Below are 27372 nucleotides of genomic sequence, written 5' to 3'. Positions count from 1 at the left end.
CTGGTTCAGCTGGAAATAGCTCCAAGGTCTCCTGGCACCCCCCAAGCAGCCCCCTCCTGCCGCGAGGTGAGACGGAAAGGTGCAGAGTTCAGATGTTTTCTCTAACCGACAGCCTGGCTCCTGCCACCTCTCATAAAACCTCCTTGGTTTCATTTTCTGCCCCCTTGCCATCGGCCCCACCCGTCCATCCGCCCCCCCCCGTAACAGCATGGGCTCCTGTGGCATATTTATGCCTCCGAAGTGGAGCGTTGCGCCAGCGTTCCTGTTCGTGCAGCACCCGCACACCCCGGCTGCTCGCTTCCACCAGCTGCTGCTGCCGATTTCCCTTAAAAATAAAACCCCTCTAAAGGTACAGCAGGGACACCTTAAATGCAGAGCTGTGGCATGCAGTTAATCATATCCTCTTAACGGGTTTATTCGCTCATTAAATATTTAAGACTCATTTCTCTTTATCAATAGTGTGGAGGCGTGCAGGCCCCGGTGCAAAGATTTATGCACACAATAGGATCGGTGCATTTAGATTTGTTTGAAGGGATCCGAGAGCCATTTAAAACTCGACCGAGGGGGACGGTTTTTGCTGCTGCTGTTTTCCTCTGGTGAGGTTTCTGCCTCCTGACTGCGGCTGGGAGGCGGCAGGAGGGGAGATCGGGGGGCGCGGGCTGACGGCTGCCTCCGATACCCCTCCTGGTTGCTTTTGAAATAGCTGTGCCCCTTTTTGAAGGAGGCAGAAATCTCAGAGAGGGTCCGTTCATGAGTGTCCTGGCGTGATGAGGATGGTCCATGGAAAAAGCGGTGTGCGGAGGCAGGACCTGGTGCTGGGTTGTGGAAGCAGTGTTTTGATCCCCGCTTCCCGCCTCTGTGGGAAGAGCTTTGCCATTGCAGCTCAGATGTGAATTCCAGCTTGTCTGGTGCCGTTCGGGAGCTGTCACGCAGGTGCAACATCTGTTGTTCTCCTGTTATTACCTGGGCTCTGCTCTTCACGCAGGTGTAAGAGCAGTGGTGGCCTTTTTGGCTCAGAGGATGGGGGGGGACCAAACCCACACCATCACCTTGATCCTGCCTCCCTAGCCTTCCCATCATCTACCCCCCTGCCTACCGCAGCTCACCAGCCCAGCCCACTACCCAGAGCATCCAGTCTTCATCCAGCGCCCACCATTTCCCACCCAGCCCCTTGTGTGGTCCCCAGTCCCTACATGGGGCTCCGTGGCCGCCAGCTGCTGCCAGAGGTGTTGCTCACCCTCGGTGCAGGGAGGTGACTCCTCCTGCCGGTGCGCACCCTGCTAACATGTGTGTACGCCTGTTCCCCAGGCTCTGAGGGCTGCGGGTCGCAACCTTGTGCTGGAGTGATGGGGGGCCTGGGCTGAGATGGGGCTGGGAGCCTGACTCTGCGTCCGATGCAGTTGCACAATGTGACCTGTACCCGTCCTTCCACTGAGCGCGTTGCCGGAGCTTGCAGGGACAGCAGGTCCCGGCACGCAGGACTCTATCACTGTCTCAGCGGCCTCTGCTTAGATCAGGAGGGAACATCTCATGCCAAGACCTGTCCTCCCCAGGCTGCAGCTTGGAGGCGGCAATGGCAGCAGCTGACGCCCAGGTTTTTTTGGCCCCCCGTAGCATCCCAGCGGGTTCTTCCCACAGCCTCGTCAGCAGCCAGACGTGCCTGTCCCAAAAACTCCCCTCTGGGAGGTGCTGGGGTGGATAAGGAGGGTGAGTGGCTGCAGTGGCAATGGGCAGAGCTGGCAGCTCCCTCCTGGGGGTGTGAGAAATACCCCGGCTGGATTATTGACAGCCCAGAGCACGGGAAGAGCGTGCATGCGTCAGATATTTCCCCAAACCTCTCCTGCTTTGCAACGTGCCCACTGAAAAAAAGGATCTGACAGCAATAAAACTGTCGGGTGGCTGCTGCTGCTTTTTTTTAAAGTTCTATGATAGCTTCTCCCCCCCTTTTTTTTAATAGCTAATGCATCTGTCACTACTTTCCTAATGAGCTTTCCGAAAGGGCCTTGGGGACCTTTACCTATCCATGTGGGTTTGGATAGGAGCTTACTCATGGGAGGCAGAGAGAATTCAGCTCCCTCTTTCACCCCCATCTCCTCCCCACCGCCCTCCCAAACTCCTCTCCGAGGGCAGGTTGTCCAGAGGGAGGGGAAGACAGCAATATCTCAGCACTCGGCGAGCTGGCGTGCACCCCCTGCAATCACAGCCAATAATGACAAAAAGACGGGGCTGCTGCCAGAGATAGAGAGCTGAGCTCCAAGCGTTACAGCAATGTCACAGCCTTGGGACTGCTGCTGGCTGCTACTGGAAAGAAATTTCCTCACAACAGGCAGAGTTATAGGAAGGAGCCATTGATTGCATTAAAAAACACCCTCCCCACCTCTTTTTTTGGCATGGATTTTCAAGGCTTTTTTTTTTCTCCCCCCCCCCCTCCATTTGCCGTTGAAGTTGCGTTCAATAAAACCCATTGCCCGAGAGCGTCTGTTCGCATGTTCTCAGCAGTACAATGGGCAGAGGACTGCAGTGTGCAGAGGCTCAGCCAGCCTCACGCAGACAATGAGGGGGTGGGAGCGGGGTGGGGTGGGGCTTTTATTTTATTTTATTTTATTTTTCCCCCACCTGCCGGCCCCCACTACTAATTGTAATCACAAAAGGCAAATGGGAAGGGACTGGAGAGCAGGGCTGTGGTTCACTGGGGTCATGGTCTCCATCAGTCATTCTCCCAGCCTGTTGCTGGGTAAAAGCCCAGCCCCACGCTTTATCAAAACGACTGTGCAGTAAAAGCCTCTTTGCCCCCCCCCAATAAAAGGCTGTTTCAACTGACTCAAAAAGCATGAACTTCCCATTGCTGTCCATGGGAGAATTTCCATTGACTTCTCTAGGCGCAGAAGGGAAGACAGAGGGTTTGGTGACTCAGGCACAAACCTGGGATCTCTTCCTCTCTCTGGCACTGTCGACAAATCATTTAGGGCCCAATTCAGCAAGGGGCCAAACACTGCCATCCCTGTGCCATTCGATAGAGCATGCGAGGATGCACCACTTAGCAGGACTGAATCTCTAACTGCGCCTTGCCCGAGTTCCCCTCAGCTGCAAAATGTGACGGTGCTAACCCTACGTTACATGATGGTGGTGAAGCTAATAACTATTAATGCCAGGGAGATGCTTCCAGATCTCTAGATAAAAGGTGTTCAAGGAGGGAAAATTATTGTCAACGTGGGCCAAATAGCTACAGGGGATTCGAAATCTGTTTGTATTTGTAGGATGTAACCACCAAGGAGGGAGAGACTGGGACAATGGAGCATGCACAGCACTAATGGAATGAGCGTAGGAAAGAGGATATCTCTGGAGACCCTTAGAAACCATTTCCCAGTGGTAAGATCTGCTTGGGTTGTTTGTTCTTCTTCCCAGATGAGAGCTGCAGTCGTGGACGCTTTTATCACTTATGAACTGGACTAGATGAAGGGCCAGAGAGCGTACTGTAGGGACGAGCCTGCGTGGCTCTCCAGTGGGTGGGTCTATGGATTTAACAGGTCTCAGCTTCCATTTCTGTCTTTCAGGGCTGCGCTTTAGAACAGAGTAATCTGGACTGGATGTTTCAGTCCTGTTTTTCAGGCTTACGGGATGCAGGTTTGGCCTCTGGTAGAGATGCGAGGCCATGACTTGGGCATCTTGAGGCTGCAGCTGCACCAGAAGGGTTGTGCAGGGCAGGCCCATCCCGGCCCATCCCGGGATGGAGCCTTGGGATGCAGTGTGGGTTGAGGTGTAGATTTGGAACAGCCCCGTGGTAGTGCATGAGCGTGGTGGTTCCTTGAAGCCATTTCACTCGGAGGTTAACTTTTTCCAGCAGATTCATGTTCCTGATGCAAGCCCATTTCTTGCCGTGGTGACAGTAAAGCTCGCTGAGGCTCTGCATACTAACGCGCAGTGATCCAGGCTAGAGTCTCCTAACGGGCTCTGAGGCTGGTGGTGCCAGGAGCTGTACAAACACAGGTCGTTCCCTGGAGATTAAAACCAAGTTAGACAAGCTGTTTGTTGTCTGTGGTCTGGCAATACCGAGGGACCTGTGCATTGCCGTGCAAAGCATCGGGCAAGCATGTAAGAGACAGGCGGCGTCCGTCCCGGCTCCCCTGGAGCGTACATCCTTGCTTACCCACAGTTCCTCGCTCACAGTGGCGTGCGCTGCTCCAAAGTCGCGACGTCGCCTTTCCTTTGCGCCCTGAGACAGCCCCATTTTGTTCTCCGGGGAGCTGCAGCCTTTCTCACTGAAGACCTGCAGCACACCATGCTCTTTTTTTATTTTTTTCTCTCCTGGACACTTTACTTAGGTTCTTTCTTCCCTCTCATTTTCTTTACCATCAAATGAAAGCCATTCAGACCAAAACGGTTCAGTCTGCTCTTTGTGTCTGGAAAACAGAACACCAAAGACAGCTGGACCTACCCGAGATGGCCACGGCCGTGGCAACAGTGGCTCTTTGTTAGCGCTGTTGTCTCTGCCCCTATCTCCAGTGTCTGGGGCCCTGTCTCTTTAAAGCTTTAGTGTGCTGTGTCAAAGCCAACAGAGAGTTCAGCTTATTAATGGATTCGCTAGGTTAATATCCCAACAGTTTGGTGGTTTGTTTTTTTTTTTTTTTTCCACCAGCATAATTTAGAAAAGGGGGGAGGGGGAGAGAAAGATAACCCAGTCCCATTTCTGGGGAGGAGGGCACTGCATGGCTCATTGCTTTGGAGAAATGGAGCTGGAATGGTTGGTCGGGGCCACGAGGAGGTGGTGGCCCAGCCCTTCGCCTTCCTGTCTGTATGTACATCTCTCTCTATCTCCTTCTCCTGCGGGGTTCCCTGCATCAAAGCTTCTTCCAGTTCTTATGCTAATGAGGTGCATTAATGCTTAATGACTGTGAACAGGCTTGTTTAATTGCACCTATCTGAGCAGGAGGCACGTTGCTGTATAAGAGGGAACGACCATGTAAGCAGCTGCATGCCCTCCTGGACAGTCTTAATTACATGTAAAACTGATGTGATCTAAACCACCAGGCTGGTGATTAGTTTAGTGAGGCAGGTGGTACTTTGCAATTCAGTGCCTCAGAAACTCTAGAGCAAGTGAGATCAGATTCTTTCGTAGGCTATGGAGGATAAGGCAAGCCCTGATCATCCTTGAATTTGATGTTGGGTGGGGACAAGCACAGCATAGTAGATTAATTTAATTAATTTATTGCAGTTAGTTTGCAAAGACATTATCCGCGAGCGTCTGTGCAGAATACTGAGCAGTCCCATTAATGCAATGCTATTTTGCCTGTAAATCCTCTCCCCCCGCCCCTTACAGGAGGAATGAGCTGTGATGGTCTCAGCTTTCTGCAGTGTTATCTCGCGCTGTTTGAATACGACTGATTGTCTGAACTACAAAGGGGCCCGGCGCTAATGCAAAGCCATCCCTATTGGCACTAGACCTAGATTAATGACTCTGCATGCATTGCCTTGGCTCTAAACTGGATTTCCCTAAAGCAGCTCACGGCGCTGCTGTCTGCACTCCGGTATCGGTGCCTCTAGCCGGGCTGCGATTGTTCAGCTGGCGAGAGCAGCGGATCTGGGAGCACCTCCAAGTGCGAAGGCTGTTTAGTAGGGGTGCACAGGTATGAAGGTACCTGTCATCGCAAGCCATCTGCTGCTAATTACCCAGCCTTGCTTCTCGTGATTATTTGTTTTGCTTTTATTCACCGGAGGGGGGATTTTTTTAAAGAAAAAAAGAGCAACCTTGTTTAGAAATTGCTTTGGGCAGGGGAGTAAACTGAATCCAGCTGCATTTTGGGGTCGGTTGTGCTCCCAGGACAGGCGTCTCACAGCACACCTCTGCCCGGGGGCTCGCCCCCCTCCCCGTCCCCACACTGGACCCTTCCCCTCAGCCTCCTCTTCCTCAAGCGCTTCCTCCCCATCCCCGTCCCCATCCTGTGAACTCTCTGATCTTCCCCTCTCCCTGCCCACCCGGGCCCCAGCGGAGGCTCTTCCTGACGTTACTCCCACAACAACCACTTCCTTCCCGTCCCGGCAGCCCCCGGCTCCGCAACCGTCCCTGCCTGGCCCCGGCCAGCCCTGGCCCCTCGCTATCTCCCCGAGACCCCTCTTCTGCTCCTCTGCTTCCCTCCACTGCTATTTATTTTGTAAAAGGGCTTATCTCGGACGCAGAGGCTCTTCCTGCCATCAAAGCCCTCTCCTGGTGTCCGCAACGCCCATGGGGTTTTGGGGTTAGAAACCCACTGTGTGGGACATGTTTTAGCCAACCTGCAAGGACCAGCTCCCCAAAATTAAGCATCCCCCCAACCCCGCCACACTTCAGGCTTGTTGGTGGGGAAGGAGGGCCCTGCCATGGCAGCCATCTGCTTGTGGCGAGGAGGGAGCTGGGGAAGAAGTGGGCTGGGTGTGCGGCAGGGGGACGATATCTTCGGCATCTTCCTCAGTGTCTTCCTCCTGCCCAGCGTGTTTCCTGTCAGGCGCGCGGCCATGGTGGGGAGGGCAGTGGCTGAGGAGAGGGGGTAGCAGGGGGAGACGCAAGATGGCGGGTACCCTGAGGGGAGAACAGGGCCCTGCCTGGTTTGGGGCGGGAGCTCTCCCTCCATGGGTGAGCCCTGCTCCGAGGGGCCACAGCTGCCTGGTTCCCCATAGGGGAACATGGAGGCCCCGCCGCCATCTGCCTTCTCCTCGCCTGCCCCATCACAGCTGTTTCCCTGCCTTGTCCCACCGAGGTGTGCTTTGCTATGCCAACCCTTGGCCTTCTGATAGCCCTAAGGCAGACTTTGGGTGGAAAAGATGACTTTTCCTCTCAGAAAAGCCACCCAGCCCCTGCCCCAGCGTAACGCTGCCATACGAGACCTCGCCGCCCTGGCGGGCACAGCTGCCTGCAGTGCTGACCCCTTGGGTGGGCTGAGCACCCCACGACACTCCATCGCTGTGAAAACAGGAGTGTTTTGCAGAGAGATGCTGCAAAACTGGAGCCATCGCGGCAGTGGGGTGCGTCCGCCCGTGGGGGCTCAGCCCTGCCTTGTCTATGGGCAAAACAGCCTCGCGCCGAACCGGAGCCCGAGCAAAACCTTTTTTTAGCACTCCCCTATTTGCCAAGCGTACTTCCTTTCTTTTGATTCTTACCACCTACATACAGTCTGACTGCAACGACAAAAAAAAAAAAAAAAAAGAAAAAAAAAGAATTGCAACATTCAGTAGAAGGCTTTTCTGTCTAATGACGTTAAATTTATTAACCAAAACTCCAGCTGCACCAGGCTGGGATCTAATAATATTCAGGCTATGGAGACATCAAGTAGAAAGAAGCTTAAAGCCCTTTTTATTTCACAGTAAAACTGTCAGTAAATAACTGGATTGTCTTGAGACTGAGAAAATGGGGATTTATCTTCCTGAACATGAAAAGTGTGCTTATTTTTTTTTATCAGCTTCAAAAAGCCCCAGCAACCTTGATTTTCCTTCCATACCGTTCTCAGCATCTCTGCCAAGCCCCAAAACCACACAAATCAAGAGACAGGCTCTAAAGATATTTTTAATTAAATTAATTCCTTTTCCTTCCTTCCCCATTTCTCCCTTGTCCCCTCCTCCATCCTCTCTTTCTCTCTCCCTGTGTCCCCAGCTAATGACTTCTAAGCACTGTGACATTTCAGCACTGGCTGTCACTAACACCACACCTCCGTGCTGGTTATAAATTGGGCACAGAGACATAAAATTCCCTGCAGAAGGTCCCCGTTTGATGATATTCTCTGAGGTAAATCTCCAATAGCTCCCTGTTTTCTTTAATAACGCTAATAGGCATAGATTAATTAAACTGTTATATTACTTCCTTCTTTCTACCAGCACCAGTTAGAAATCTTATTACCTGCTCCTCTCCGTTTGCCTTTTCCCCAAGGTGGTTATATTCCAACCAGTTACCAAGGTTTCTCAGAGGCTGTAGCACAAGGTGAAACGGCAGACGTCGTCTCTGCGAGGCCAGATCCTGCCCCCGGCCCTTGGCTCCGAAACCGCACCGACCTCGGCAGAGTCCGGGTGGGTGTAAGCGGGGTCAGGATTAAGCCCGGTTTGTCTGAAGAGGTTCTGTCTTGAAAGCAACAGCGGGGCTATTGTTGAGTCTGGATGCCCCCTCTAAAAGGGACCACAGCTGTAGGAAAGGGAATTGTATACATCCATCAACTCCTCCAGGGCCCCAGGATGTATTAGTTAAGATTGCGGGATAGCATGTCTCGGCTCCACTGAAGGGGTCCTTTGAATGACATGTTGGATATACTGTTGCACATCTGGCCGCTGTATTATTGAATTGCTCTACGGTTGCATTTTCCAGACCGCGGGAATGTGTTGGTCCTTGGAGGGGGGATGAAGGGGACAACATGTGGGAAAATTAGAGGGACGCATCCTGCGGGGTGGGGTGGGTTTGGATGGAGCCGTGTGGTGGAGGCGGGGAGGGAGGGGGGGGAGCAAGGCAATGCTTTCACACAAAATGCCGTGTTGCCATTTGAAATCCACTCCAGAGCTTCCTGGTCTAATTAAATTTGTCACCATCGTTACTATAATGCCTGCCATTCCTCCGATGCTTTTTTGTTCTCAGGGATCCCAAAACATGACAGAGGCAAGGGCAGAATCTCCAGGTCCTCCGTGTTTCCTCTGTGGGAGCTTTTTTCTGAGCAAAACTGGGAAAACGCAGTTGTAGGAGCTGCTTTGGGGCAGGAGCACAGCCGCTTCTAGTCTGGGGACACCTGAGCAAGGGACACTGAGGCTGGGGGACCTGGGCAGCTCTTGCGCTCACACATAAGGTGTCCCCTGGGACCGCTAATTTGCAGGAGTGTGAGCGGGCGCCCCGGGGAGGCCTGTTGCGGCAGAGAGTCCTTCGTGGGCTCTCACTTGGCTCGTCCCACTCTCAGCCCCTCTGGACCCACACGGGAGCCCATCATCCCCACAGCCACTGCTGCACCTCCGCTCTTGGCACCTCGTAGGGCCGGCCAGCCAGCCACCGCCAGCCTGCCATGAGGTGCTGTGTATGGCTGCTCCGTGCCGCGCTGGGGCAGGAGGAATTCACTAATTACTCGCGGCTCTTAATATGGCCCCTGAACGCTGCCAGAGTGGCGTGAAGGGCTCAGAGCAGGAGACACAACCTGCTCCATCGCGTCTTCTGTGTCAGCTTGCAACGAACTGAATGCAAAAAGGCTGTCTGAGCTGCAAACAGCGGAGCCCTTGGAAATTTAAAGGTGCAGAGCACAGAAAACAAAGGCGAGGCGATCGTGCTGCTGAATATTCATCCCGGCGTCTGATCCTGCCAGGAGCAAAGCCTGCACAGCTCCCGTGAAAGCTGATGGGAGGGAACCTTGGTCTGAACCTTATCTTGGGCTCCAGCCCAAATCTGAGGGGGGAGGGCAAATTAGTCCTTAATGCACATATATCTTAGACTAAAACCTGATAAGGGAACACTCCTATGTTAATTTACCTGAGTTATTTACTATACTGATTGCTGAAGGTACTCTGATTAGCGCATGAAATATTTCTATACCTTCGGTCTGATTAACCCATATCTGCAAAATAAATATTTGTCTCATTATAGTTATGCGATCGTGCAATCAAAGACCCTATCATAATGGGAAAGGGAGAGAGTATCCGTGTGGAAAAGGCAGGGAATGGCAACACAGAATGAGCGGGTTTGAGAGCAGGGAGGTGAAAAACAGGGGCATAGCTGGAGGGGGAAGGCTTAGTGGTCACAGCCTCCAGCCGGAGGGGTTGAAATGCCGGGGAGGGCACGATTCTCCTCCAGTTTCACCAGTGCTAATTGGGAGTAATTCCGTTTGACTCAGCAGCGTTGCACCAGTCCCAGCGAGAGGAGGGTCAGACCTTGGGAATCACAGGGGTGAGTCCCAGCAGGCTCCCAGCCTCCAGCTTTTTTGAAACAGAAGCAGGGAGTTCCCGGCAGCGCGGTGCGTGTGCCAGTCTCCCAGACGAGCTCTTAAAATAGCCCAGCGCACCAGGCTGTGGCACCGGGGGAGAGCGCAGAGGATGAAGTGTTCGGTCCTTCTGGCCCAGATCCGGGGAGAGCGGGGTGTTGGCAGCTCCCTGCCCAAGGCGAAGGTGGCTTAAAGCGTGGTCTGGGGAGGAGGGCAGTGGGCACCCCACGACCGGGTGGCAGGGAGCAGAGGAGCCGGCAGCGGGCGATGAGGCACTGCCATGTGTGCTGGACATCCTCCCTCAGCGAGGGGAGCTGTAAGTCATGTGGAGGAGAGGATCCCCCCCTCTGCCTTTACAGGGCTGTTTTGCATATGCTCCGTTAGGAAAAGAGAGGAGTTTTATTGTGGCTGTACAGAAGAGCTAAGTCAAGAGGTTGCTTTATGGCTTGCAGGTCCCGGCGTAGAGAGGAAAGCGTCCCAGATGCAGCATATAGTAAGCCTGGCAGCATTGTATAGCACTGCTGCATCGCGGAGTGGCTGCGAGCACCTCTCTGCAAAAGAGCTGAAGTCATTTTTCTTCTAAGGGCAGGGGGTAGTGGGGAGGAAATATGAAGGCAGCCCTGTTGCTAAGGAAATCTGCTCTTTGTATGGTCGTACATTTAGGTAATGCTAATGAAAGGCCATATAGTAGCGAGGTGCAGATGTCAGCACTGTGCACTCCTGGATATTTGATTAGCATTTCTTTGACTTTGCCTCCTCTAACAGAAATACCTGAGTACATGGATATTAGGAAAATAAAATCCCCCTTCTCTGCCCACAGCCCAACAGCACACATTACACAGAGAAAGGAAGAGCCTTTCCAAAATAAGACACTCCATAATGAATGTGTGTTTTTTTTCCCCACACACACACCCTAGAGAGGATGAGAGCAAACATGTGATGAGAACAGAAATAGTCACATCACTTAATGCATTGCTGGACGGTACCCAGCCGGCACAGTGATGAACCTGGCGTAAGACCCGGTAGCAGCAAACCAGCATAGCATCCTATTTAATGGCTGGTGGCCCACAGATGTTTTAAACCTCAAGACTGCATCTCTCAGAGGTTTCCCTTTCGACTCGAGCATCAGCGGGCTGCTTTTGGAAGCAAAGGCTGTGGATGCTTTATCCAGGGACCCAGCGCATCTGCAGATTAGCTGGTGCGTGCGTACGTGCGCGGTGTCCGAGCCCGGATCCAGAGATCTGGCTTACGAGGCGGGAGAGGACCCGTGCTGCTGCTACAGAGCGCCGTGTCCTGCTCTTGAGCATCGCTGGAAGAATGAGTCAGCCGTTTTCCTTCACACGGGGGTCGAGTGGATGCCCCTGTCTGAGTGTCACTAATAAAAGCACCCAGAAATGTAACCACTCTGTGCTTGCATGTCATGCTGGTGACTGTCTTAAAGACCAGCTGCTCTGCGTGAGACTTCCAGAGAGTGAGAGCGCTTGAATGAAGCCCTTATATCTCTCTTTTTCTTTTGCCTTTTTTTTTTTTGCCACACAGTGCAACGTGGGCTCTGGTCCTCCTCCCCTTTTGCTCTTGCTCCCTGGGGCAGCCCGCTGTGTCTCAGAGGCATGAGGAGTGAGTCCTCCGGGGAGTCCTTCAGCTCGTGTGAGGAATGGCCCCTCGGGGGCTAAATTCAGCAGCAGGGCCCCGAGGTGGCAGAGACGTACGTGCAGCAATGCCGAGCGTCTCTCCTCGATGACAGCAGCGCCTGGGACGGAGGTTTGCACGCCTTTTGGTCCGGCAGCTGGCCGGGGTCGCCTCCCTCCCTGCCCGCCCTGCCAGCACCTGCCCCTCCCTCTCGCCGTTGTGCAACATCCCAAGGGCAATTACAGCAGTGCTTACGTGGAGGAGTGATATTGGGAAAGTATTTAGTCATTTTAAAGTGTTCTGCTGGCGGCTCCCCTCCCTTAAGGTGGTTCCTATTTCTTCTTCTCCCTCTCCCAGCATGTCGTGGCAACTCCTCGCCGCAGCCCCTGGCCCAGCAACCTTTCTTGATGCATCCTTGGATAACGAGGGCTCCTCTTGGTGAGGGGGAGCCCACGCTCCCCTGGACGACTCCTTTCCTTTCCCCATCCCTCCCGTGCTTACTACAGTGATTTTAAAACTTCTGTGCCTTGACAGCGATGGCAGGGGGCGGGGGGTTGGTGGTTTTGAAAGCAAAAGTAAGAGGCAGGAGGATGCAGAGCTTCTCCTGCTCTCAGAGGCTTCTGGATGCTTCTCCATCTCTATCTCCGGAGTGATTTTCCCTGGGACCAGTGTAAACAAGGCAATCCGTTACGGCAGTTTGAGCGTTACTCCACAAACATGCCGTCAGCCCCTGCCCCCACCGCAGGCTCTCTCCGCTCCCTCTCTTCCTGCCGCCGTGCAGCGCGGCGAGCGTTGGCGTGGCACGGGGGCTATCGGGCCTTCGGCCGCATGCGGGAGCGACCTCCGAGCATCGGTGGGCGAGGAAGGCTCCAGCGGGAACTGGAGTCATGTCTTCAACAGCCCCATCGCCGCGCTGCACGGCTCGCCCCGGTTCGGAGGGGCGGTTGCAAAATGGAGCAAAATTCAGGGAAGTTTAGGGACACTGATGCACTCCCAAGGAGGGACGTGGAAAAGTCCGGGTATTGTTTACCCTAGAAAGATGGCGAAAAGAGGAGGCTGTGGTAAAAGAAGATAAGCTTACGTGCGCACAGAAACAACACTAAAAAATACATGATTAAGGTTGCAAAGTCAGGCGCTGAGCGCGTAAGAAATCCCAGTATTAGAGACACCTGAGCAGCTTACGTCCGGCAGAGTGGCGTGCATTCATTAGGGCACAGCCTTAATTCTGTGGTCACAAGCTATTCTGTAGGGGCTCTGCCTCAGGGAGTGTGTGGGATGGATGGAGCTCTGTTAAAACCAGCTCATCATCCAGTATACGGCTGTCCCACGGCTATTCAGTGTGCAACCATCGCGCAAATCCTGCTTGGAAGATAAAATTGTCTGCTCCTCCTGGACTATCTTAAAGTGCAAAACACTAAGGCTGCTCTTGCCCCTTGCTTTCCCTTCTTTCCCTTCTTTCCCTCTGTCCCTTCCACCTCCGTGCTGCTCGGTGGTTGGCAGAGGGGATTAGCGGGACCCCCCACCCAGCAATAACGCTTTTGGGGCAGCTGGCTTTGCCCTGGGACCCCAGAGCAGGAGGGAATACACTCTGCAGCTCCAGGAGGGCTGATGCAAGTGCAGCCCACATGCTTCATGCTGCCAGCATTTGATTTTTCCATCTGTTTTTTGTTTTGGTTCAGTTAAAGGCAGAGAGGAGAGGTGGATTTTGGTGTGAACCTCCTGTCTGTCTGCATGCGGTGTGCGGGACAAAGGCGGCTTAGCATGGAAAGCCCCAGAAGCACCCAGGAGCGGGCTGGGGGACTTAGCAGACATCATTTCTTCTCAAGCTGCGGGAGAAGCATACATTTAGGAGAAGCAGCCTTGCAGCCTGCTGTATGTATTCACTGTCTGAGAGCCGAGCCAGCCAGAGCCTGGAGGGGACAGATGGAGGAATTAAGGACATCTCAGCTGGGCAGTAGGACCAAGGGATGCTTGCAGGGGAGCTGGCTCCCATACCTGAACCACTGTGGAGACAGGGCTGGGAGTTATCACAGCTTTTCTTAGCAAGAGAGCCCTCCACCGGAATAAAGTGTTGTGGACATAAAAGGAGATCTGGAGAGGGAATATTTTCACCCTGGAAGCTGCTAAGGAACTTGCATTTAGCTGCTAGCAATCTGTTTCAAACTGGGTTTCTGCCCCAGGAAAGAGAAAGCAGAGCAATCTCACTACCCTGACCAACTCTTAAATTCTTTCCTGGCTTTGCTGGGGAAAAACAATCCGCTCACAGTGGAAAGCTCCCAGAAATCCAGGACATGGGTATTTTATATATCAGCCCTTTACCACTTTGGAGAGAGCAGCTGAGGAGAGCAGTCAAGTAGATCCTCTGACTTTTATTTACCGACAAGTCAGTGGAGTGTCTGGTGAAGGACCGAGATGCTGCCTCCCTCCCGGAGCCGGGCAGGTCACGGTGACACGCGCGTGACCGTGGGAGAGAGGCTGAGAAACCATTTCTGAGAGACGAGAGTCGAGAGGGATGTGTGTAGCAGAGCACAAAACACAAAAGCCATGTTGAAACTTTGCATTTAGATGCCTGCAGCAGCAAACCGGGGAGCTTTCCGCGAGGACCGATAGATTTCCCGCCTCACAGCATTTGCTTAAAAAGTATTCATAAATACACCCGCCACTGCTAAGCATCCTTTTCTGATGGGAATTGCCATTAGCAGCTAAATTCAGCGTTTTGCATATAAAAAGCACTGAGACTTAATTCTGTACGATGCTTTCTTCAAAGTCCTTGTAGAAGAGACAACTCCAAGCTGGATTTTAGCTGAGAGTTACAGCGAGGTGTCAGGAAGTGGGGATTGTAATGCTGCTCGACGTACAATCGCAGCACCCAGGAAGCGCACGTGGTGCGGTCAAGATGAGATGCCACGAAGGACAGGATATACTCCCCGAAGACGGACCCGTCCGACCTGTGAGTTGCTGCAATTGGAAGTAGCTTCCATCGAGCATGCATGAGCGGCGCTCCCTCGGGGGCCAAAAATGGACACGTAGTCTTGGATGCAGCGGGAGGCGCATCCCTGACGCTAACTATCCCGTCGCATTGCAAATCCCTGCTGCAGCGTGGAGGGCTGCGCGAGTCGTTCGACCTTTGGAACGCGGAGGCCGCTTTCTCAGAAGCACCTGGACTTCCCCAGCCGAAGTTGCGCCGTGCCGAAATGAGCCCGGAGCAAACGTTCCCTTGGAGCTGCCGTTTTGGGAGGGAGATACAGTCTTGCGCTCTGGTCTGTGGAGGACTTTCCAAACATGGGGAATTAGGATGGGATTCCAGCGGAAGCAGATTATCCCATTTCTCTGAGCACATTTCTTGAACCGAAGCAGCACATGACAGGCTGGGCAGCAGCTGAGGCGGCTGGTGGGGCAGCTCCCGTGCGTGCTGGCGGGGACCAAGCCAAGAGCTCCGGAGGGTTCCCTGTGTTCCTGGTGTGGCTGGAGCAGGGGCGGGAAAGGCAGGAGAGGGATGGAGGGGGAGCAGACGGCGGGCACAGAGCTGTGGCGCTGAACGGGCAGCACAAAGCGCTGTCAGAACAGCAGGGGCTCGCGCTGGCGACGGCTGCAAATGGAGATGGAAAGGGCTGGAGAGGAAAAGACGTGACACAGCTGGTCCCCTTCGGCTTTGATCTCAAAAGCAGAGGGGTGTTGGCCACAGAGCAGGAGGGGGGAAGAAGGGGGGGGTGACTCATAAAAATATTGGTGTTTCCATGAAGATGCAGTTACCTGAGGACAGGAAGGAGGAGGGAACATCCCTGCAAACGTGGGGGGAGCTGGAAGAAGAAGTCCCACTTGTGTAGAAATTGCCAGGCTGCTTAGGAACACAAAGCTGTTTGCTTTGGAGCCAGCGGGTTGGTTATTTGCTGTGAGTTGCTGGTTATGTGCAGAGCAGAAGGTGGTTTGTGTGCTTGTTGCTTCAGGGCAAAAAAAAGAGAGGAAAAAAAAAAACCACAGGAAGAGCTGATTTTCTTGGAGGCCTGTGTGGTAGAGATGCCTTTGGAAGAGAAAAGAGAGATCTCCTTCTTGCTGCTGGGTGAGGGAGCAGGTTGAGGGGGATAATCCAACCCCAGGTAGCTGGGGAGAAGTCAGGCGCACCCCAGGATCTTCGTTCGGAGGCTCTGGCCACGGGAGGGCTGAGCTTTCGCCTTCCTGACCGCCATAGGGTTTATACCAGGGAGACGGTTGTGGTTTACTCACAGGCACGTAGATTTGCTCTGTGTACCCGTCCCCTCCCCTCACAAGCTGACAGAGGTGCCCTGTCCTCCGCAGGACACAAGAAGGATGGGTGGGCACGACTGATGCCTGCCCTGCACCAAAGCAAGCTCAAACTTTCTCTCACTGCTCCCTCCATGAGCCCTTGGGGGATTCCAGCTCACAGAAGCCTTATATGCAGCGTAGGACCAGCTCTAATTTTCATCCTGGAGGCAAAAATCACTGGAAATAATGCTTCATCACTCTGAAGGTCCTGACACCACCCTTAACCACCACATCACGAACCTCCTGTCGCAATTGTGATCTGCGTATGTGTCAAGTCTTGCCTCGCAGATAAAAGCTGCTCCGCAGGCACCTTTTGTACTGAAATACGGAGCCTTTAAAATGTGAAAGAAACAACAAAATGTAGGACGCCACACAAAGCTGACCCACTGGGGACTGGGGGGAAAAAAAAACCGCAAGAAGGAGGGCTTGACACACAAAAATTGTTTTGTTAACAAAGCATCATTGTTCCACTCTGAATCGGTTTGACTGGAGTGGTAGAAACACCCCATCTGGAGACAGATGGAGAGTTTTCTGGCTAAAGAGACGGCGGGAGGAGGGACGGCTGACAACCCAGCAGATAGCATTGTCTGCTGCTACCTTGGCAATGGAGAGGAGAAAGGGCGGGTGGCAGATTAGGCGTGCCCTTTGCAACCCGCCCGTCGCGCCGGCTCCTTCTGCGCCCTGGGCCCTGCGCGCGGAGGGAGGTGTGCGCCCAGGTTGGCGGCTCCCACCCCGGGGTAACCCTCCCTCTCTTCTTGCCGGGCTGGTTGGGTGCTCCTGGGGACCAGTGAGGTGTCTGGGGAGGCTGTGAGCCGGCGTGTCCCCCGTCCAGGGTGCTCAGTGTAATGGTACCGTACCACTTGTGTGCTGTGCCAGGCCTTTGTGTGATGGGGTTTTAGCAGAACTGGGGGACCGAAGTGGAAAGAGCTTCACAGTTTTGCCATTAACTTCCAGGAAAGCAGGATTTGGGCTGCAGGAAGGATGCTGAGCAGAAACCAACACAGTCAGAGCATCAGGGAGTAAAACTGGTGACAGGAACAAGAGTTAATGCAACGCCAAAACACCCAAGGATGGGACATGCAGAGGGGTGTTTGGGTGACCTGGCGGGTCTGCGGGACACCTGAGGACCAGCAATTTGAATGGCCCTGGCCACCTTGCTGCGGTTGGGAATGAGTGAGGGAAAATCTATGCCTGAATGCCTGGAGCCTCTTAGCTACAGCACATGCTAAATGCGAGATGGTTTATGGCAGCAGGCTCCGCTGGCACGGTGTCTGCTCCGCGCCCCGAGAGCTCACCAACAGCCCCTGCTCCCTCTGCTGCCTTCCATGCCTGATGGGAAACTCTGGGGTGGGTTTTACTCCTGCCAGAGCTTTGAGGGATCGTATCCTGCCCACCCTATCTGAATTCCTGATTACTTGCTAATTGCTTGACACACTCTACTTGCAATGCAAGAGACAGGCTCACGTCATCCTCTGTGGTTTGCCAGGGGAGAGTGTGAACCTCTTTTTGACTTGCCTTGAAATAGATGAAAAAGAATAGCACTCGATATGATTAATGTGAAAACTTCGGCTTGGTTTCCTGCCTTGGCATCTGGACCTCGGTCACCTTAGCATCACCGCGCCTTATTTTTTGAGGGTTGGGCACATGTGGGGGCATCTGAGAGCTGACTGTGCGGGCTGCGGTGGCTTCTGCAAGGTCTGTCCATAATCCCCAGCCGCTGGAGACATTTCGGGTTTGTGCAGCAGTCACGGAAGGATTCAGGTGGTTGCCTCGAGGCACTGCTGAGATAATACCTCAAGGGCTACTATTCAAACCCACTGGGGCCTTTACATTTGCATCATGGAAATCTATTCAGCTACACCATGGCTTTTCACTGAGCTGAGATGAGCAGGCCAGCTTGCCCCACTCGGCTGCAGGCAGGCGGTCGCCCATGCAGAGGGGATCAGGGGACTGGCATGGCTTAGATACAGCCCTGCAAAAAAAAAAAAAAGAGAGTAATAAAGTAAAAGATGGTTTTGGTTTTTGAACCTCGGGGCACAGATGCAGCAGCATGGCAGTGGTGAGGGGTGTCCTGCTGATGACCCGGTGTCCCCAGACCCATCCAGCATGTCCCCATCAGCTTGCAGAGCTGGATGCAATATCAGCTTCCCTGCCTGGCTCACCAGGTTTACCTCCTGTATCCCCTGTTCTGGGCTGGATCCTGCCTGGTCCGAGCGGCCCAGAGGGACATGGCATAGGGAGAAGCGTCAGGGTGATGGGAAGGTGTGCGTCATGTTGTGACATTCAATCCATGAGGTCCTGGAGTGTTTGCATCCATCGTGGCACCGCAGGGGACTTTGGGATGAAGTGTGGCCTCAAGGAGGAGAAGTGAAGGAGGTCGCTGAATGCAACTGAACACGCAGGATGGAGTAAAACAGGTTGGATGTATTTACCTAAGCTCTTCTGCAAGGCGTTGTGGTTGTCCCAGAGGGAAGGGACCTGGACTTTGGAGAAGCGGGATGCTTGAACAGCCAGCCCCTGCTTTTGCAGACATTTGCCTGCCCTGGGCTGCCAGGAACACCATCCCCACAGCCTGCCCCGAAAAAGCATCATTTTCGTGTCTCCGATTTCAGGCCTGCTGCGTGCAGGGACCGCACCAGATACACCGCGCTAGCAGGAGAGGGGAGGTGAGACAGAGCAGGCAGGTTTGGCTCATGCCAACTGCTGTCACGGCACAGCATCTTTGGTGTGGTTTTCAATGCCAGGAGGCTAGCTGGGGTGCAGACCCCACCACCGGGCGCTGGCTGTCCTGGAAGGAGGAGACGGGGCTCGGATTGCTGGTGGGGCAGCAAAGCATCCACGAGCGAGGACTCTGATACGCATGCTGGCTGCATGGTGGCAGGTCAGGGTGCTGTTTGCTTTGCCCTATCACTTGGAAAGCAAAGTACTTCCCTGGGGACCCATGTGCCATCCACCCCACCTCCTGCACTGCTCCATCCCGGCTGACCCACCCTGGGAGTCCCGGCATCTTGCTGCGTGGCACTGGGCACACGGAGTGAAATCTTTCACCTTGCTTTCCCCTGTGCAGAAAGGGGAGAAAAATCAGCGCACGAGCTCTCCCAGGGAGTAGGGGGCACGAATTCACCTTGCTGAGAGGCAAGGGAGTCACTGGGTGAGAGGTGCTGGAATAAGCGCAGAGCGGATTAATCTGCAGCAACTTCGTTGTCACTAATCACTGGTGTAAAAGCGCCTGGGGAGGTCGGGTGCTTTCGGGTGGCGTTGCGCAGAGGCAGCGCTGCCTGCGCAGGCAGCAGCAGCCGGGTCGCTCCTCTCTCTGCCTCCCAAACGCCTCCTGCGCCGGGCTCTGTGAATCAGCATTTCTGCAGTTGAAACGAGACAGCAGGGAAAGGCGGGAGGCTGTCGGGGCGCAGGGAGCCTGGCGGGGAGGAGGATGGGGGGACCTCGTTAAAAAGGGGCAGCCTGTGAGTTGGGGGTGGTCTCATGCCGCGGATCTGCAATCTGCTCCCTCTCGGTTTTTGCTCATTACCGCCGTACACCCCTCGTGCGCGGCTGCCGAGGTAAACAAGCGCTGTGAGCAATGCCTCCCTTTCTTGCTCGTCCCCTCCCCGCCGCCGGCGACGGGGGAATGTGACAAGCTGGCACCAGGAGAAGGCATGAAAGCGATGTGATCCGCTGCGGCTCCTGAGCCGAGAACCTGGGGAGATCCAGTTACAGCAACGGGGTTAGAACAAAAGAGATTTGCCTCCGGGATCAATTCCTCTCCATTTTCCGGGCTGTGCACGTGCGTGTGCGTGCACGCGCGTAACAGCCTCCGTCTCCAGCGGTTAGCGCTGCCGGCTCTGCGGCACGAGCAGCCCGGGGCCCAGCCAGCACCAGTCTCTGAAGGACTCTGGCGCTCCAAAAGGCTTCGTTTTCCCAAAACAGGGAGAGCAGGGTGATCCCCTGGGATGGGCCTAGAAATAGCAAGGCCAGGCCAGGCTTTGCAACGCTGGAAAACCAGCAGCAAAGCCGGGCGGTTGGCAGTTGCCGGAGCTCCAGCCTGTCCTCTGCCAAGGGCTGACCCGATGCAGGGCTGAGCTCCGGGTCTGGGGCCAAGAGTGCTCGCAGTCTCCGCGATCCGCACGGATCACTCCCTGCTCCCCAGGCATTTCGAGGGGACACCTCCTCCCCTCCATCACAAGGCTGGCTAGCGAGCAAAAACCGAACCCCTTAAAAGCCTTTTCTGTGACATAATGCCTGTGCCAACACCGCACTAACCAGGACGCCTTTAACCCGTGGCCGTGGCCAGGCTGGGGGCACAGCGAGTGTTTCACACGTACCACGGGGCCAACTTGAGGAATTAGTGGAGTCTTGCACCCTGGAATGCTTATCGTTCATTTGGGGGGGGGGGGGGGATTGGGCTTATTTGGGTTTTTTGTTTGGTTTTTTTCTCTTTTGGCATATTGCCTTCTCCAAAATGCCACAGGGGATGGGCTGTGGAGAGCACAGATGTGCATCCCGAGCATACCGCAACGAGGTTCCTGATTTAAGGACTGTGATTAACCTCTTTCCAACAGTTGCTAACCAGGTGCAGAATTGTAACAGGAAGAGGAGGAAGCTCAGTGAAAACAGCCAGTTTCCCTCCGTCACCTGGAAATGCACACGGATGCCATTTTCTGCCTGGAAATCAGGCAGGGTTTAGGGTTTATAAAGGGTGCAGGGACACCCCATTTGTATCAGCACTGCCCTGTAGCTGCTCTCCAGAGCCTGTCTCCTCCTTTCTGGCTTGGGATCCTGCAAACAAGGCATCGATGCAGCGTGAATCCAGTGCAAGGTGTGCAGGGTGGCGGGCTGCAGTGCGTGCCCCGCTCGGGGCTGTGCATGCCGGGGTGGTAACGAGAAGCGAAGCAGAAAATAACCCTGGATTTCCTGCCCTTCGTCTCGTGAGTCTGAGCTGGAAGAGCACGATCGCTTGTGCAAAAAAAGCCATGGCCGCCCCCAGGCATTCCTGCATGGGATACGTGCGGGAACCATGACCTGCAAACATGGCCGTGCACGTGGATTTGCCTGGTCCAGGATTCCGTGGGACCTTGCTCTTTGGAAGGCTGGGTATCAGGAAGAGAAAAGCGGTTTTCCATGGTTAGGCAAGAAAAGAGGGAGCCATTACAGCTTGTGTTTTGCAGTCAAGGGTTGAACCAGGAGCTGCCAAACTTGCTCATTTGCAGATCTGGCATCCGTGGGACTCAGGACTCCTCTGCCCAGGACTGTCACTGGCCTCCCAGGTCTGGTTTTCATGTGTGACACTCACAAGTGCTGTATCTCACCCCAAATAGTGCTCTGGCATCATGATCAGTTTTAGATTGACTTCGGAGTTGCCGGCCAGCCGGCCAAGCGCCGTGGTGTGTGTGCCTGCATGGGCTTCTGCACCTTGTTTTTCAGAGGGCCGGGCTCCTACTCCTCTTCCAGCCACTGGCTGAATGGTTTTAGGACCCCCCGTCATACCTCCTCCCCTTTCCGTCTTCCCATCTCTTAACCGCAGCCGAATCCCTGTATTCTCCCCCAAAGAGGAGGCTGCAGGTTGTATTTCACACCAGGGGTCCCCAAGCAGGGAGCGGTGGTCACTGGGCTCCAAATACTTTGCAGAGTTGAGCTGTCGTGTCCCTTGTGGGAACAGCAGGGAGAGAGCAGGACGGGGGACCGGGAAAGAGGGGGACCCCCAAAGCAGGTGGGTAGATGGGGTTGTCAAATGCAAGGAGACAGAAAAAATTATTAAAAACAATTAATAGCTGCTACAACCAAGGATTTAAACTGAAACCAAAGCCTTAGGGAGGGAGGAAATGAAGTGGCTTACGATTGTTATTTTATTGCTTAATTTTTTATTTTTTTTAAATACGATATGCTAAATGCAAATAAGCGTTCTTACTGAGCAGGGGAGGGAGGGGATGGAAGACATGCCGGGAAAAGTGAGTGGGATCTAGGTTTTGCATCGTTCGCTGAATTACTGGCAGGTCTTTTGTAACATCTGTTAAAAATAAAACAAACATTCATTTCCATTTCTCGCTGCCTGAGATGGCTTCTGCAAAAAAATTTCAACCTGTCCAGGAATTTGTCTTGAAAGTTGCCCTCCCTCTCCTCACGCCTCCTCTTCTCCAGGGGAGATTTCCTTCCTGGACTTCCCAGGGGCTCCATTAGCCCCACATTAAAGCCTTTTTACTTTGCTCTAAAACTCTCCATCGAAGTAAAAGGAATTCTAATAAACCGCTGGGAAGACTCTGCTATTCACTCTTTCCATGGAAACACGGCGCTGCCTCGGAGCAGAGTTCCTCTCAACGGAGCCTGGGTCACGGCAGGAGGAGACCAAGGAGGGATGGAGAGATGGTTTCCATTATAAGAGACCTTTTGAGAGAAATAATCGCTGCTCTCCCACCAAGGAAAGCCTTCGAGATGATGGGGGCCTCGGCACGCCGCGGGAGCGGGGCCGGCCTCGGAGGGGGTGGTGGCGTGAAGTGGGGATGTGCCGGGTGCTGAGAAATTCACTGCAACATCTGATTAGCGGAAACGAAGGCGCCCGGGACCGATTCCTTTCTCTTGATGGGAGGGACGAGTCCAGGAGGGTGGATGGACCCGGTGCTGCAGGCAGAGGCTACGTGGGGGGCTTGGGGCTGTGGACATGGCGTGCGGTGAGTGGACGGGGTCACGGGAGGACATCAGTGGCTCCTCGCCCAGGGCCATGCTGCACCAGCTGAATATCGCGCCAGGCAATTATATTTTTCAAGGCCAAAAAAAAGCCTGTTTGCTCTGGGAGGGTGTTTCTGGCTGTTCCCTGGGTGCCAGGCAGGAGCCGGTCCGAGGAGGTCAGTGTGATGGCCCCCCTACCTAAAGTGACTGCAATATAATTAATTTCGAGCCTCCTCGCAGGCACAGTCGTCCCGACCGTTGCCGCTCCGACACCGCGCTGCAAGATGAAGGATTTTTTTTTTTTTTTTAAAGCATGAGGAAGCTTGTTAGAAATAGCCCGAAGGGCAAAGTTAGGAAATGAAAATCCATCGGATCCGCTCGGAGCCGGTGCATGGAGCTTGATGAGCGTTGGGGCAGGGCTGCCTGCTCCCTGCCTGCAAGGAGCCGGGAGCACGGGGCACGCGGCCCAGGGTGCGAGGTGTCACCCCAGCCAGGGGACGAGAGCAATCCGTTGGGATCACTGGGAGCAGAGCTGGGGGAAAATCAGCCAGGAAGAGGGATGAGAGGAAGAGGAATGAGGAAGAGCTGGCTCAGAGCATCCTACAGAGACACCGGGGAGGTCCCGGGGACCCCGGGCCAGCGGAACACCACAGGGCCAGGCGGAAGGGGAGGCTGCTGGGGAACAGCTCCTGTTTCTCAGCGTGGAGGAGGAAGCCTTATCTTTGTAGGTCGCAGTGGTGAGACACTGAGGGAGCCGGAGCGCCTTTGTTTTAGCAGCTCCAGAGATGACATTGCAATGAATCATTATTTTTTAGCCCTCCCAGGGCGGGAGGTGGGGGGGTTATTTCCAGGGAAGCCCTGACTTTGATCGGCAAGGCGAGCCATGCTCTTGCAGCAGGGAAGATGGGAAGAGGCTTTTCGATGCTGGTCGTGCTGGGTTTGCGCTGGCTCGGGGTGAGATCTGCTCCACAGAGGCAAACGGTGAACGCAAGGGGCTCAGGGCTGTGTCTGCACCCAAAGTGGGGCTGTGTGCCACCCGCTGGGGTGCTCTGGAGCTGGATTTCACCAAGCGGATGGAAACTTTCCCATCCGCACAACCGTGCAGCAGCATCCTCTACGAGCTCGGAGGCTTTAATGAGTAAAGTTAATTGCTGTGATGGGCGGTGGTCTCCCGCCCAGCCAGTGGTTGAACTGGGACAGACACGGCCATGTCACGCAAATGGAGGTGACGCGGGTGCCGGCACCTCAGAAGTGCCAAAAAGTCATGAAATCAGCCTTTGTGAACCCGTAAATCGCAGAACTATGAAGCCACTGGAAAAAATCACAGTGTCTAAGAAACGAAGCATTTGGTGGTGATTTAATTTGCATATGGGGCTCTCTGGGGCTTGTGGTTTCAACCTTTCTCCTCACCATGGTGAGGTCAGGGTTTAAGGAGAACAGGGCTGAGGTTCTCCTGAAATCACAGGACTCCCGGAGGTGGGGATTTCAAACATACCAGAGCTGTGAAATAACCCAGATAGACCAGATCACTAAATTTATGGGATTGTAGGGTAAAAATAACAGATCTTTAGTCTCCTCTGAATCCCAGAGGAGAAGCTGGGGGTGGTGCCCATGGGGTATGTCCCACCTTGGCTTTACGAGGGCGGCACTCGCAGCCTATGGTGCCAAACGGTGGAGGAGCTCTTCCCTGTGAAGGGCAGGGCGGATCGGTGGTTATGGGGGATAAACACCGACGCCCCGGAGAGCCGTGAGGTCCTGTTTGGTTTACCGTCCTGCAGAGAGGCACGTGTGCAGTTGGAGGTGGCTGGGAGCGTGCTGTGGTGTATTAGCTATAAACAGCCAGGCTGGGGCCGGGCTGGGGATGAGGATGAGGAGAAAGGGGACGGGGGAGATTAGAGCAAGCAGTCTGCTTTGGCAGATGCTGGGTCCCCTTACGAGGTTTGGTCTGTTTTGCAGCTTGATGCCTGCTATCTCAAGTAATTAACAGGGAAAAGAGAGGGCCTGGTTATCCATCCTTCAAGAGCAAGGGGTTGAATTGAAAGGCAGCACCTTGGAAGTGGATCAAATAGCTCTCCAGCCCCCTGCGTACGGCTTGGAAACTTGCTGCCGTGCTGCGTTATCAAGGTGAACAGCTTTAGTTCAATTAAAGAGAGGCTCAGAGCGGAGTCGTGGGAGGAGGCAGGGCTGGGCGTTTGCACCCTTCGGGCAGGAGCCAGCGCACACGGAGCTGCACGGCAGCGACCCCGGCCAGCTCGCACGGGCACCGCTGGCGGCAGGACGCGGGCATCCCGGGGTGCCAGGGCCACCAAAGCCCTCCCTGGCAGGCAGCGCTGTGCCTCTCTTTGCGGGGGGACCAGCTCCCCCTCCTCGCCTCTGCACTGGATTTTATTTACCCCTTGGAAGAAGCAGTGTGCAGGGAAGGGTTGCTCTTTGTTACCGTCTCCCTTTCCCCCCCTCCTAAAATAAACCCCCCCAAAAGCAATCGCTCTCAGCGATGAGCTACTGTCAGCTCACTGTGCACCTAAATCCCCGCAGATGCATGGCTCTGGGAGCCCATGTGCCTGTATTTTTCTTGCCGGTCCCTGCCTGGGCTGCAGCTGGCTACGGCGCGCAGAAAGCTGCAGGTGTGATTTGTTCATTTGCCTCCACCCCCCCTACCCACCCCCCCGTGCTGCCTCCCTCTTGCTTTCCTTCCCCACTGCTGTGCGAGCCCACCTAGCTCATCCCACCCAGCTCACCGCGGCGGCGAGACCCGCATCCCACCCCACACCGACTCCAGCATCTCCCTGGTGCAGCGCTGGTGGAGGGCTGGGATCGCTGGGGCTGGCATGTGTGTGTGTGCATGGAGGGGAGGGGAGGGCGGTTAATCTGATCCTACGAGGCTGGAAGAGGAAAAAAAATCAAAACTATAAAGAAGGCAGCAGCCTCCTCCTTTTCCCTCTCCCCCGCTCCAGAGGATTAAGCTTAAAAAAAAAGAAAAAAAAAAAAAAAGAAAAAAAAAAAGAAAAAAAATGTCTGCAGCTTTCTGTTGACCCTGCATGATGGCATTTTTGCGCTCTGTGTGCTGCCTCTGCTGATTGCTATTCCTGGCACAAACACGCACACGCACACACACACACACACGCGCGCAGCCCCAGCTCGGCTCGCACGGGCACGGCGAGCCCACTCCAAAAAAAAAAACACACCACCCCAAAAATCCCCCGAATCCCCCCCCCAAAAAAAACCCAGTCACCCTCAAACCCAAGCCAAACCCGAGCCGCTGCCCCTCGGCATCCCTGGCCACCCTGGGCTGTGCAGGGAGAGCCGCCAGCACCCGCTGCCGCTCGCCCTCTCCTCCACCCCACTTCTCACCTCGTCCCCAGCTCCACCGAGCACTTTCTGCCGGAGCCGCCCGCAGCCAGAGCCCTCCACCACTCCTACCGCTGGCATTACATTTTCAGGCTGGATGCTATAGGGCCGTTTCTAATTACCTTATATCCCCTAGTGGTCTATGAATAATGGTTAGTGAAGGAGCTCAGAAGGGCTGCTGAGAAGGGAAGCAAAAAAAAAAAAAAAAAAAAAAAAAAAAAGGAGAATTGTGCTATTTCTCACATTTTTTTTTCTAAGGATCTAATCTGGCTACTGTGCTCTGGAAGAGGAGGAGAGCGAGCCAGCAGGAGAGAGAGGAGAGAGCGAGGACCATCGCAGGTATTGTTGCAAGCTACATCTTTGTGCTTTTTTTCTCCCCCCCCCCACCTTTTTCCGTCTTTTCTTTTTTATTGAAGCCGCAGCAGAACTGGGAGGTGGGGGGAGAGAGGTGCGGACGGAGCTTTTCCCGGATTTATTTTTCTCTTGTGCAACTCGTGTGCCGCTGCAATTGAATGGATGCACGGCGCCGGCATCGCGGAGCTGGGGGGGGGGGGATGTATGTGTGTGTGTGTCCGTGTCCGTGTGTCCTATTTGCAGCAGCGGCGGAGGTGGGGGGGGGGGGGGGGCGCGGGGGGTGTTTTGCTTTTCTGGAAGTAATAAAGAAATTTGCAACCGGTCCAAAAATCCTCCTGACTTGCCGAGTGATGGGTGTCTGAACAAAGATACAGCTGAGACTTGGAATATTTGTGCGTGTAAGGGATGGATTCATTTTGCTTGTCCTGACTCCTACTTTTCCAAAGTTAAAATAATAACGGGCCCGGGGCTGCGAAACCCTCTGCAGAGGGAAGTCTTCCAGGGGAGGCTTATTCAATTTAGGAGTTATCGATGTGCATGGTTTTATACTTATAAAAGTTGCGGCGGTGCCGCGGTCGGGCGCCTGGCTACCCTTGCCGTTGTCTGCACGTGAGAACGCTGACTTGATGGATTTTCTTTCTTTTATTCGGTGGCTGGCGGGGCAGGCAAAAAAATGGATCTAACAGATAACCCAAGGAATCGTGGGGTTTTGCACATCTGGCTGCGCCTTTGGAAAGCCCCTCGGTGGGACTTTCACCTCCCGCTCCCTTTCTCCCACTGCAAATTTTCGCCCCCAAATCCTCCTTTGACATCAATAAACAAACAAACCAGGGAATAACGGAGGAGCCCGGCGAGGGGGCTCAGAGCCTGCTGCTGGGGGGGTGCCCGTGTGCTTTTGTTTTAAATAATGAAACAGCGATGATTGAAAACATATGAATAGGATGCAATGCAGAGCGGGCGTGTTACGGGGAGGGGGGGGAAGAGCTGGAAAACTGCTTATACGACAGAAGCGGAGCTTGAATGAGTGTGGTGAATTGAAAGGCGAGGGGTCCGTCCCTCGCCCGGCTGCGGGGCTGTGGTGGGGGGGGCGATTCCCAAAGGCAGAGGAGTGATCTTGGGGTGGGGAAACTCGCTGGGGAAAAAAAACCAAACCTGGAGTGAAGTATGCGATTATATCCCATCCAACTTTGCT

At 54.3% G+C, this 27372-nt stretch overlaps 1 protein-coding gene across 5 annotated transcripts in view; it reads left to right on the top strand.

The window, feature by feature from the left end:
• The window catches only part of RAI1 (retinoic acid induced 1), a 76640-nt gene that overhangs the window by 9594 nt on the left and 39674 nt on the right, over positions 1–27372 (top strand). Inside the window, exons 2-3 of one of the 5 annotated variants that reach the window (XM_064461469.1) lie at positions 3258–3369; positions 26085–26165. The exons of 1 other annotated variant lie outside the window; for it this stretch is intronic. The gene's annotated coding sequence lies outside the window, so the exon portion shown is untranslated. Of the gene's footprint in view, positions 1–3257; positions 3370–24422; positions 24603–26084; positions 26166–27372 lie in introns of those variants that run through there. 3 more of the 5 variants (XM_064461470.1, XM_064461468.1, XM_064461471.1) reach the window with 3 other exon arrangements.

This window comes from Phalacrocorax carbo, chromosome 10 (genome assembly GCF_963921805.1).
Source record: "Phalacrocorax carbo chromosome 10, bPhaCar2.1, whole genome shotgun sequence".
In the NCBI taxonomy this organism is placed as follows: domain Eukaryota; kingdom Metazoa; phylum Chordata; class Aves; order Suliformes; family Phalacrocoracidae; genus Phalacrocorax; species Phalacrocorax carbo.
Note: the sequence above shows the minus strand (reverse complement) of the source record. Positions and strands in the feature narration are given on the sequence as shown.